The sequence below is a fragment of the Schistocerca gregaria genome, unplaced genomic scaffold, assembly GCF_023897955.1.
Source record: "Schistocerca gregaria isolate iqSchGreg1 unplaced genomic scaffold, iqSchGreg1.2 ptg000422l, whole genome shotgun sequence".
NCBI lineage: Eukaryota > Metazoa > Arthropoda > Insecta > Orthoptera > Acrididae > Schistocerca > Schistocerca gregaria.
This window is the reverse complement of record NW_026061853.1, coordinates 4,029,580-4,043,092: the sequence shown is the minus strand read 5'-3', so window position 1 is coordinate 4,043,092 and position 13,513 is coordinate 4,029,580. Positions and strand designations below refer to the sequence as shown.

At 42.4% G+C, this 13,513-nt stretch overlaps 1 non-coding gene across 1 annotated transcript; it reads left to right on the top strand.

Annotated features, from left to right (window-relative positions):
- The first annotated feature begins 11,469 nt into the window (after positions 1 to 11,469).
- Trnat-ugu (transfer RNA threonine (anticodon UGU)) lies at positions 11,470 to 11,544 on the top strand. Its single transcript has one exon. It is a non-coding gene; the product is annotated as a tRNA-Thr (tRNA).
- Positions 11,545 to 13,513: the final 1,969 nt, after the last annotated feature.

Below are 13,513 nucleotides of genomic sequence, written 5' to 3'. Positions count from 1 at the left end.
CTTAGAGCCGGCCGCGGTGGTCAAGAAGTTCAGGCGCTCAGTCCGGAACCGCGGGACTGCTACGCTCGGAGGTTCGAATCCTGCTCGGGCATGGATGTGTTTAATGTCCTTAGGTTAGTTAGGTTTAAGGAGTTCTACGCTCCAGGGGACTGATGAAAACAGATGTTAAGTCCCATAGTGCTCAGAGCCATTTGAACCAATAACTTAGAAGCTTCTTCTGTGTTCTATGGAGTTGCTATTAGTGCCTCCGCATGCCGCAGCCAGGGACATAAGTTTCCAGACGATAAATGTAACTGTTTTATAGAGAAAAGCATCCAATGTGACGATATGTCATTACGTCGATTCGACGGCAATTGACGAAAACGGGACGATTTCTTAGGTTTTTACAACACATGAACACTTTTCCAATTCTATCGTGTAACGTGTCTTCCAGACTTCGTTTCATGCCAAATCTTAAGGTCGTCGGACATGTCTGAGGCACCAAAGCCGGATAATAAGCCAATAATCGATTACTAAAACTTGAATTTTACTGCTTCTTACTGGCTGATTACATCAACTTATAAGTTTCTTCTGTGTTTTACTGTGTTGCTATTAGTGCCTCCGCATACCGCAGCACACAAAGTAAGTTTGAAGACGATGAAGGTAACCGCTTCACAGAGAAATTTCAAATTCTGTGTCTGTGTCAATTGCCTGCTCATATTGTTTAAAGCAGGTTGCTCTAAATGCCCAGCGGATCTGATTCCATTGATACCTATTCTAAACAATCTCGGATTGGTAAAGACCAAGCTCTGCTTATACTTATAGTCTGGGAAGTTGACATATCTTAGACAGTAAAATATGATGGTTAAAGATGTCCACTGAGTATTCCCATATACACTGAAGTTAGCTTTGAACAACAAATTATTAATTGGCCACCTACTCTTGACTCAATAGCTACTAAGATCTTTCACTAGTGAAGGAGGTGACGACGTTGTTATGTCCACTAGAGGCTTCTGTAGTTTGCTGAAAATGATGTGATATAATTGTGCCTTGTGATTTTCTGTGGAGTTCCAGAGTAAGTTCTATACTGGTGCAGGACATTCATTCGTGCTGTTCTCATTCGAGGCAATCCTGGATTCTGAATCTCAAGCACCAGAGGATTATAAACAGCAATGCAACCTCTGTCTTCCTGGCTGTGCACTATTTCAAAGTGCTCTGGTTGACAGTCTCTTCTCATTGTGCAGTGCTTGTAGATTATTGTAAATGGATTATCTGCATTATTTAGAACATCTCATTCTAAACTTTCTAAAGAACGAGACTTTTCTGTCATGACCACTTTTTGTGTGAGGTGATAAATACCAGGAATTTGATTGCATTTTGAGAACCTAATGGTAACTAACATTATTGTCTATGTAAATTAATGGAACTGGATTTTTCCTGAGGTCAGCAGTTTTCCGAAGGTCGTCGTTTTTCCCGAGGTCGTCGTTTTTCCCAAGGTCGGCGTTTCTCCCCGAGGTCGGCGTTTTTCCCCGAGGTGGGTGTTTTTCCCCGAGGTCGGCGTTTTTTCCCAACAGCGGCGTTTTTCCCCGATGTCGGCGTTTTTCCACGATGTCGTCGTTTTTCCCCAAGGTCGGCGTTTTTCCACGATGTCGTCGTTTTTCCCAAGGTCGGCGTTTTTCCCCGAGGTCGGCGTTTTTCCCCGAGGTGGGCGTTTTTCCCCGAGGTCGGCGTTTTTTCCCAACAGCGGCGTTTTTCCCCGATGTCGGCGTTTTTCCACGATGTCGTCGTTTTTCCCCAAGGTCGGCGTTTTTCCACGATGTCGTCGTTTTTCCCAAGGTCGGCGTTTTTCCCCGAGGTCGGCGTTTTTCCCCGAGGTCGGCGTTTTCCCCCGAGGGCGGCGTTTTTCCCCGAGGTCGGCGTTTTTGCCCTAAGGTCGGCGTTTTTCCCCGAGGTCGACGTTTTTTCCCGAGGTCTGCGTTTTTGCCCCGAGGTCGGATCAAAGATTTTTTTTCCCGAGGTCTAGAAATCTATCGATATATTGAAAATCCAAAGTATTTTCATGTATGTAGACTATACTGTTATGTCATGTCATCTTGAAACATTTATCCGACCACTAGATAATGGTATTTATCAAGATAGCGATATATTTCGTTATATCTATTTATTTCGATAATCGTTTTCTTAGGGGTACAGATTTATTTTGAGACGTCCATACTTTTCCCATTATCGATTCAATTCGATATATCGACTTACGTAGATGCGCACATTAAATCATGATATCGATTTATTTCGAGATATCTATCTATATTGAGGAGTCTATTTATTTCGAGATATCGATTGATTTAGAGTATCGGATTATATCGAGATATCGATTTATTTTGATATACCGACACAATTAAGGTTGTCTATATATTTCCAGGTATCGATATATTTCCATGTATTGGTGTACTACAGATATCGATTCTTATCGAGATATCGATATAATTCAAGGTACCTCCATATCTCTAGTAATCCATAAATTTCTAGATATCGCTATTTTGAGAGATATCTTTATATTACGTGGTACCAATATATTTCGAGATATCGATATATTTCTGTACCTCAATTTATCTCGATATGTCGACTAGCATCGAGATTTCGGTCTATATGGTAAGCCGAAATGCGTCTAGATGTCGATGTACTTCGGGATATCGACTCAGTTCGGTGTAGCGGTTGTTTGGAGGTGTCGATTTATTTCGAGGTTTCGATTTATTTCACGGTGTCGATTTATTTCGAGGTTGCGATTTTTCGAGGGTTGCGATTTATTTCGACGTGGCGATTTATTTCGAGGTGGCGATTTATTTCGAGGTGTGGATTTATTTCGAGGTGTCGATGTATTTCTAGGTGACGATATATTTCGATGTTACTTGTCGACTGCATCAGCTTAGAACCTATTTCGTACAGAGTGGTGCGACTGCATACCTCAGCAGGCGACATTGATATCCAGACGATGAATTTTACCGTTTCCGAGAGAAAAGCGTGCGATGTGATGAATTGGCACTACTTCATTATGAAAACAAATGACGAAAACGTGAGGTTTTCTTCGGTTTTTCTGCCACTGCTGCCAACTTTCAGCCCACCCCCTCCTCCCCTTCCCCAGTCGTGGCGATCAGCTTTTGTGATGGAAATGGACACAGGAAAGTAATAACGTTCCATGAAATCCCATTCTAGGGACGTTCAAGGGTAAATGTTCCAGACGGTTTATTTGCATTAAGACACGCATACTGCGCATCTACAATGTCACATCCGCCAGATCGTTTCTATTGTCAACAGTGGAAAACAAAACAGCGTACTGAAGAAGCCATAGTGAGACGCGGTTTTTGGTAGACGAAATAATAGGAATACTCTAGCCATTGATAATGATGATCTAATGAGAATTCTGTTATTGTTTTGAAAGATGCATTTAAATATGCATTGAACGTAGCTCCAAATTATTTTGAGAATTATAATTGCGGTATTATGAATCTACATTGGAGATTTTGTAATGCAAAACATTTCGATCTGAGAATACTTTACGTGATAGTACGGCATTGACCTTGTGTGTCATTAGGGTAAAGTTAATTTGCCGCCATTCACATAAAATTTATCCGCCATTAACATAAAATCTATTTTTCAGCGTACTGCAATAAGGACTCACTTCAGATGATTGGACAATCAAAGAGAACTCAAACCGTTATTTTAATAGTATTCGTAGGTCCATTGCAGCATTTACCGTGGACAGTCCCTGAGCCTAGACTGTCAGTTTTATGTAGGGAGTACTACTTTAAAAAAACACTCCGTGTTCAGGTCACAAGTGGCCAATCAGGACCATCCGACCGCCACGTCATTCTCACTGAGGGTGGAGGAGGAGCTGGCTCTCCCACTCGTTGTGGTAGTTTCCTTTGACTGGAGCCGCTACTATTCGGACGAGTAGTTCCTCAATTGGCATCGGAAGGCTGAGTGCAACCCGAAAAATGCCAACAGCGCATAGCGGCCCATATGGTCACCCATCCAAGTGCCGACCACGCCCGAAAGTGCTAAACTTCAGTTATCTGACGGGAACCGGTGTATCCACTGCGGCAAGGCCATTGCCCCTACCACTTTTTATGATATTTTTGATCGTAGTTCAGGTCTGATGGCTGGGAAGAATGGACGTTTACCATGTTATGCACATTTATATTTTCACTACGTCGACACAGCTGGTCCAATTACGACCACAGGTGATGGTAGCCATAATGATCGTGCCAAGCATCCCGTGTACATTAGTTACACCCAAGTGTGTGGGCATCACAGCATTCGTGACATTTAAATTTGTTACTTCTTTGCTACTATATTCGCAATAAATTTTGCAGACAGTATCCGCAAATGACGCTGAATGTACCTACAAAATTATATCATTGTACGACACATGTTTCGGGAGATACGTCATAAAAACTCAGGACAAGGCCAGACGCTGCATAGTACGGACGTGGACGCACAGCTCTAAATAAATGCCTTGTCAACACCAAGCTTTTCCGCTAGTCATCTATAAAGATAAAAAATCCCCAATATTGTCTACCAGCGTATTTTTGAAAAACCTTTATTTTGTCATCCATTTTTTTCCTGTAAAAATCGTAAAAGCCGTGCATCATTGTGTTTTTAAAAAGCGTTTCTTATTGTCATCTCTTTTTATGTATTTTAAACCATCTATCGCTTGTGTAACCTGTGGCTACAAGTCCATTCCCTTTATGGTGTAATCGAAATAATAAACAACGCAAAAAAGTGTGGGTCAATTTCTTCCTCATTTTTCTTAACTTCTGATAATAGTAAATCGTTGGCTCTTTGAGGGCGTGGTAGGTACATACAAGAGATTAGTGTAAGATTAGAATTTGGGTTAGATGCAGTGCCAGGAGGTTCTGTTTCTATCTGGCTAGCTTCAGAGTACTTCACCATCTACTAAGTGATGCGTTTCATTGTGAATGGTGTGTTCTGTGCTAGGTCTACCCTTTACTGCACAATGCTGTTCCTTCGATGCTATTAAAACCAGGATGTTATCAAAATATATGCACAGTGGCAGACTGGAGTCTGCAGAAATATTTCCAGTGGTGGGGAGGGGGGAAGGCGCGTCGGGGCTGGAGTGCATGATTCTGAAACTGGCACTCTGTGTACAAATCAGCTGGTCAGTTACGAGGTGCATCAAGCTACAAGACCCTAACTCTATAAGCGCTACAACTGGTCAAAGCTAAGGTTTAGCAGTATTGTGGAGAATTCTTATCTGGAAGAGTATGAGTATACTGTAACGAATAAAAACTCTTTACTCCAGATTCCAAGGATGGTTAGGGGCGACGGGTGAAAGTGCCCTTTTGCCTATCCTCCCCTCCCCACCTCCTCCCCTCCCCCTCCCCTTCCCCCTCGCGGACGCCAATGGCTGGCCCGTTCATTTTGAGAACATCAGAGCTCCAGTAACCTTTCTGAGAAACTGTTCTTGTTGTCCTTGTGCGTCAATCTTACCACTCAGAACACCAGTGGGAATGTTGGTTATCGCTGAAATAACTGGTTTTCGGCTCTTATCAGTTTCCCAACCCTTCTTTAAGCTAATTGTTAAAGCCCGTCACAATACCAGTTCTTGTAATAACCGATTTTCAGTCTTTTATTTACATTATTTTCTCTAGTAAACGTAGAAATCAAACAAAGATTAAACAATTTTTACTTTCTCAGTTTCTTGATAAATGGAATCAAAATGTCAAATTAAATACCCTTATGATGACCTGCAGCCGTTCAGAACGAAATTAGAATTATATTAATACCGTCAGCTGCTCACGTGTGTCGATATATATCAACGGCGACAGGTGACAATGTGTGCACGTCTGGGACTCGAACCCGGGATCTCCTGCTTACATGGCAGGTGCTCTGCCCATCTGAGCCACCGAGGGCACAGACGATAGTGTGACTGCAGGTACTATCTCGCGCACGCCTCCCGCGAGACTCACATTCTCACCTTGCATGTCCACACACTACATTCGTAGTGTCAGACACCAACACACTCATTACTCGTGGAACACATTCTTACCAAGTCCAGTTCGGGGAATACGTGTGCATCTTCACAGAAGAAGGTCATGGCTGGTATTGCCAGAACCATATACTTATATTGATATGGACATGTCTTCCACGAGGAATGAGTGTGTTGGAGTGGGACTCTACGACTGTAGTGTATGGACATTCAAGGTGAGAATGTGAGTCTCGCAGGAGGCGTGCGCGAGATAGTCCCTGCAGTCGAACCATACACTGTGTCCTCTGTGCCTCAGATGGATAGAGCGTCTGTCATTTTAGCAAGAGATCCCGGGTTCGAGTCCCGGTCGCGGCACACATTTTCACTTGTCCACGTTGATATTTATCAACGCCCGCGAGCAACTGACGGTATTAATATAATTCTAATTTCTTTAAATTAAATAGTCAAATAAAACTTTGTCCGATCTTCGCTGCTGGCGAGTGCTTCTATACTACAGAAAACTGGCAATATTATCCTACTGATTATAGTTTTTAGAAGCTCTGCTCAAAAATTATATTGTAATCGGTTATCACAGCACTATGCAGGCATTACGTATAGTCCAGCGATAAAGAGTGAAAACTGCGGCAGGAGAACTCTCTTTTTCGTTTTAATTTCTCTGTTTTTAAGGGCTAAAAGCAGATAACGGCATACTACGTAGACACAGCAGCAGATCAGGCACTTTCTACTTTTATCCAGAACTATGAATGATTTGTTAAATTTTAACTTTTTTCCTTGTATGATGTCGCAAGTCGACCAAATCTAACTTTGTTCTTCACTCGTACCACATATCGTAAAATACTTCCAGACTTCCAGATGGTGCCATTCCATGTTACAACTGACGTTCGACAACAGCGAGAAACTGTGTCCAGTCTCGCGCTCTGCTTGTATAACAGGCACAGTATTGTCTCGGCAATGTTGGACCAATCCATTTGTTGCTCGTTTCTATCAGCAGTGTTATTAAAGTGGCATACATAACTTTTCCCATTTTTTTCTGTAATAACGCCGTATTTCAGTGCTATGGAAATCTTACGAATAAAAATTACTCGTCTTTTTTTAAAAAGGTTTATTTGAAAACTAAAAATTTTACTACGACATCTGTGGCTAATTGATATATCTGTTTTTACGTGGTTATCAGGAAAAAATGAAAAGATACTTGTTATAACCGAGAGCAAACAAATACTGAAAGACATCGGTTATTCAGAACTAAAATACCCATGTCGTTTTAACTGATCGGTTTTTCTATCTATAAATTGCAGTGTCGCCATAGAAAAGTGTGTCGCTCCATCAATGTCCATAGCAACTTTGAGATATGTGTTTATGCGCAATATCGGCAAATGGAAACACGAAGAGGTAATAAGCACCTTAGCGATAGAATTTATTTCACAGTCAGAAAAGTCGAGTGACAGGCAAGACTGAATCACTGTAATAGAAATTATATGGAAAGCTGTGTAAAGGAAAATTTCCAGTTCTTTCGTGGATTCCAAAATTGAAGCAAATTCCGGGACACCAAGGTGACATAGTCTTATACGGATAGTATTCCATGACTAACGTAATTGGCCCATATACTGTACTGGTATACGGATAATATTACACGACTAACGTAATTTACCTGAAATAATTTACAAACATGTTACTGTAACATTCGCTACTACTCATTACGCTAATTCACCTTCAGCCATTAAGCGCAAATCTCAGTTATGATACGTGCGCCAAACAAAAATTTATCAACCTAGTAACTCAAGACAACTACAAACGATCATTGTGTGCAAAATAAATAGAACACTTCATAAGAAGAACATGACGGGTTTGAATCATTCCCACCGCAAAGGATGAAAAATTCAGGCTCGCACACAAGACCACTTGATAACTAACCAGAAATTCAGATTAGTTGTAGCTTCGGTGACAATCGCCTTTTTTACATTTTCCCCGTAAACTAGATAATTATGAAACGTAAGCAACTACTGTAAAATATCTGCGGCAACGGCCTTGCCGCGGAGGTTGCATCGGTTCACGTGGGATCACCGAAGTTAAGTGCGTTGTCGGGCGTTGAAGGCACTTGGATGGGTGATCATCCAGGCCGCCATGCGCTCTTGCCATTTCTCGGGGTGCACTCAGCCTCATGATGCCAATCGAGGAGCTACTCGACCCAATAGTAGCGGCTCCGGTCAAAAAATACCAACATAACGACCGGGAGAGCAGTGTGCTGACCCCCGCCCCTCCTGTTCGCATCCTCCACGGATGATGACACGGCGGTCGGATGGTGCTGTCCCAGTAGGTCACTCGTGGCCTGAAGACGGAGTGCTTACAAAGCAAACTACTCTCCAGTGGATGGTCCTACTACTGAGACCTTGATGCCTGGCATCAACAACAGATGGCAGCACACGAGGTTGGCTTACGCCTACTGCCGAATTTTGCGATCTGTCGTAAGCCTGCGTAAGCACGTAGGGCCTTCCGTCTTAAGTGCAAGCATATCCATTGCGGTTTCTGTCAAGCGACTTGAGTGGAATATTTCATTATTTCTGAAATTTTATAGAAATGTTTTTCGTTGTATATCCTCACCATCGGTACTGAATTTACTGTAAAATTACTTGCTCACTTTTCGGAACTTCCGTTCATAGTAAATCGATACTATTTGAAGCCGTGGTAGACACGAGTCTAGTGTGCTTCACCTTCAGCACCTTCTGTGTCAGTCTCGGTTAATATGTCGCTGATTTCACAACGAACAGTTCGTTGTCTACTGAGTATACTGTCTGTTGCACGACACTATCCCTCCCACGCTGCTAAATGTAGGTCGTCGGCAAAATATGACTGCAGTGGAACAAGGGCGTCTGCAGAAATTTCCCCAGGAGGTGGTGGTGGCATTGGTAGTGGTGTGTGTGTGTGTGTGTGTGTGTGTGTGTGTGTGTGTGTGTGTGTGTGTGTGTGGAGGACTATTACTATGAAACTCACACAGTCCAGACCGCCAAGGAAAATAAACATTGAGATTTGGAAAGAGTGTTGATCTTATACCGCTTATACTGCATATTTCAAAATTCCACCTCTAAGGGGGAGACGCAGGACATGAAAGGATTTCTGAATCATGTAGCTATTAAGGTAATTTTGAAGCTAGGCATACGAACATTTGTATCTGGTTTCTAGGTCAGAAATAAAGAAATACGTGTTCCAGTATCTTTGGGAATTTAACCTCTATGAGGTGAAATAGTGGATGAACATTTTATTTTGAGATAAATAATTATGGAAGAATTATGAAAGTATTTTTAAGGCTACATCTACGAAAATTGGTATTTGACTTCAAGGCTACAAATAAGAAAATACGTGTTTCGGTGTTTTTGGAAGTTCAACCCCTAAGGGGATGAAATAGAGTGAGCTGGTGCGTTTCTGGCGCCAGTTTCCGTCGATCGTTGTTTCGATCTTTGAGTCGCGGTCCAGAGGACACTGCTCCCTAAGCGACTGTAGTAGTTCTCTGTGCAGCCCAACATCGGGCTTACCACGCTTACACTGGACACAGTTGCCAACAAATCGCCTGCCATCGCGATATAGGTTGGGCCAAAACATGTATTCCTGAACTCGGTTCAAGGTCTTGAAGAACCCCAAATGACCCCCGTCCGCCAACTCGTGGAAATATCTGAGTGCCATGCTAACTCGTTCCTGTGGAATACAGACCTTCACTTGGCCACGGTTGGCTCCCCCTTTACACAAGAGGCCCGCACGAAGGCAACAGCTAGTGACGACGTCGCCATCCACAAACTGCTGCATATTCGGTCCCCACCCGGCGTCCTCGGCCTGTTTGCCGGCTAAGTCGAAGAAGAAGCCGGGTGTCTCGGAGAGAAGGAAATTCACCCCCAGATCCGGCTCCACGTTTCTGAAATTGGTTCATTATGAAAGCATATCTGACAATTCGTATTCGGCTAATCTGTTACAATTTTTAAAAACTACGTGTTTCACTGGTTTTTAACTTCGAGCATAAGGGGATGAAAATTTTAATGAAATATTTATTGCGTTATATTAAAATATTTTAAATCTGCATCTACGAAAACCGGTATTTCACTTCTCAATTAGATATAAAGAAATATGCGTTATACAAACAAGAATACAAACGGCTTGATTAACAAAAACCTTGGACCCCAGCTGTCAGCATTGCTTTTTGGTCATTCAGCAAAAGACCATGCTTCAACGGCGTTAAGTTTAGAAAAGTTTAGAAAGTGTTGCAGTTTATAAAAGACATAAAAAAAACGATTAAAGAAAAAATGCTTTGCAGACCATGAACGGTCTAAGTAAGTAAAGAAGCGGATGATAAGCTAGCTCTTTATGCAAATAAGTTGGTCAGTTTAAGTTCCGAGACATGTCATGCAGCAGGAACGGAATCCTATAGTTGCTACGATTGGCTAAAGGAAAAGTTTTGCAGAATCACGCGAAATCACTTCTGCAAGTGGCTGAGAATCTCGTAATGAATAAAAATTCTGTACTGAGAATTCCAAGGTGGGAGAGGCGAGATTCCTCCCCCCCCCCTTCCCCCTTCTCAGAATCCTATCCTTCTTTACCTACAGCAAAAAATAAATAAATAAATAAAACTAGAGAAATGTCTACTGTGAAACTATTTGCATACAAGAGAACGGCCTTTAAAATTTAACTCTTCAAAGTTTTAAGCCCTGCCCCGTTCGAAAATTCAATTTCTTTGTAGTTGCATTTTTTAAAGGTGTACTTGTCTAGACTCCTGGAACGGAAAGGTTTTTTTTTTTTTAATCCGTGCTTTACAAAAGTTTCTACAGTCCATTGTTTGAAGCAGTGTCACGGCTGCCATGAGCCGCGCGGGGTACCCGCCATGTGTCCAACGCCTTGTCACGGTTCGCGCGGCTCCCCCCGTTGGAGGTTCGAGTCCTCCCTCGGGCATGGTTGTGTGTGTGTTGTCCTTAGCATAAGTTACTGTAAGTAGTGTGCAAACATACGGACTGATGGTTCAAATGGCTCTGAGCACTTTGGGACTTAACATCTGAGGTCATCAGTTTCCTAGAACTTAGAACGACTTAAACGTAACTAAATTAAGGACATCACACACATCCATGCTCGAGGCAGGATTTGAACCTGCGACCGTAGCGGTCGCGTGGCTCCCGAATGAAGTGCCTACAACCGCTCGGCCACATCGGCCGGTCTATCATGTATTCTAGAAGAGCTGCACGGTCGTCAGTGGCGCCTGTTCTTTCTAGAACAGTTACTATCTTCATATCTATGGTTAAACGTCACCCAGCCATTGACCTTCGTCTGTGCGAATGCGCACAGGCTACCGGAAATCTTACGGGAATCGTCACCTTAGTGTGAGCCAGTAATGAGTGGATGGACAAATACCTATTAAGTACATTACGTAATCGGATTGTGGGCGGTTCGGGGTGTGAGTCTCACGGGAAGCGTGCGAGGGATAAATTCCTGCAGTCGTGCTGTTCATTTGTGCCCTCGATAGCTCAGATGGATTGAGCGTCTGCCTTGTAAGCAGGAGATCCTGGGTTCGAGTCCCAGTAGCGGCACACTTTTCAGCTGTCCCCATCGAAGTATATCAACAACACCTGTCGGCAGCTGAGGGTTTCAATTAATTATCAGTTGTGTAGGTGATTCGATGAACCCTTTGCCAGGCACTTAAATGTGTTTTACAGGGTATCCATATAGATGTAGATGATAACTCGTCCCGTGTCGCACTTGCTCAAAAGGATTCATACTGCAGAATGCATGCAAACATACTCACCGAAAATACGGACGAATATCAAGTGCAGGCTGCCAAGTGCTGCATATCCAGCTTAGACAGATCGGCTTTTCCTGCCAAGAAGAACAGGAAGTTGCTGTCTAGGAACAATCAGAGGTAGAGGAAGGGCTGATAAATACTCCTTGAATTGCAGACTAAACGTAAATAACGAAAATACATTTTTGGTAAAAATTGGTCAAAACATAATCGTTTGCCCTTCGTATTGGATTAGCTGTTTTGAATATTGAAAATCTGACTTCAGATTCGTTTTCAGCGACATTAAGAATATATGTGTAACACTCAGTTCATGCAAATCGAAGTAATAATATAACTAAATGTTTTCCCTAAACTTTGAACACTTTTTTTTTTTCGAGTAACGATTTTCTCAGAACGGCATGCAGCATAAATTAAAAGTGGTTCGATCTCTTAACTTCTACCTCTGACCCTTAAAAGTAAACACTTTTCTTAGGAACTTATAGCTATAATATGACATTTGTTAATATTAACTAATTTTTGTGTAGGCATAAGGAGTGAAACAAACCCCTCAAAATCGAACTCAAAGTTCGAATTAGCACTGTATCGTTAAATTTAAGGTTGTTTCATTGCGGTTAGGTATGCGCTCCCATTAATTTTATGTATTATCGACTGATGTTATCCATTTTCAAGTTCAGAGAAATAATGTAGTATCAACTGATGTTACCCATTTTTGAATTCAGGTAACATCTGAGGTGCCACACTGCACGCACTCTGCGTACTCCAGTCTCGCAAGCCCTTGATCAAATCATAATTACGGGCGCCATTTTTTATTGAAAATCTAAAATTAAGCTCATAGTATTGTCACTCGTAATTCCCAAACAGATCGTTCGAATGTATTTTCATTGTCTCAAAAAAAATTTCAAATTTACCCTCTTTTGCTCATTTGTATGAGAACCTGGCCGTAACGCCGGAATATAGTCACTAGATTTTTTTTCAGAGACGCTGTACGTTCGCGAGAAGACTTTCGTTCTGCGCGTGTCGAAGGACATTCCTCAGATATTACTGTGTGTGTGCTACTCAGTCGTGCCATTTAAGTGTACATCTTTGCATAGTTTTCCTTTCACGATGTAAACAGTGTTCCGCTCAGTTGCTAACTGGCCAGTGAGTGGTTCCGAAGGTGTCGGATGTGCGGTGCGTTCGGTCTGCTAGGACAACAGCAGACACTGAGGGAGCTAGCTGCTGGGACGCCAGCGAACAATTTATGCCAAGTAAGACGAAGAGGACTATTCTAAAATTACGAGCCGTCTAAAAAGTGTTTACCATTGGTAAATCTTGCTGTTGAGTCTGACAAAACTGACAGTTTTTCCTAGAGATACAGGAAATCCCCCCACCCCCACTCAATGAATGTTTGGTTGTGATGACAGGCCGATTGGTAGTGTAGCCCGAGATCTAAGTTAGGTTGGAAGGTGGTAATTTGATTGAGAGTTGTTTACGCCAACGATTATGAATGCCGACTAAACGTTGTGCGAGCAGATTGCCCTGTAGCGTAGCCTAGTGTTTCCGTCCGCGCCACATTTAACACACTTTCTCTAACTGTGTACAAAAGTCTCACAACAGCCACGATAACTACGTTTCTGGTGGGGGGGAGGGTAGAGTCCACTATGTAACTTTCACGGCAAATTTTAGTAACCGCATAAACTAACCGAAATAGAAGCGTCATTTTAACTATATTTCCTTTTGTGGGAAAATAATGGTTCTCCTCTTTTGGCAGCAACTGTAAT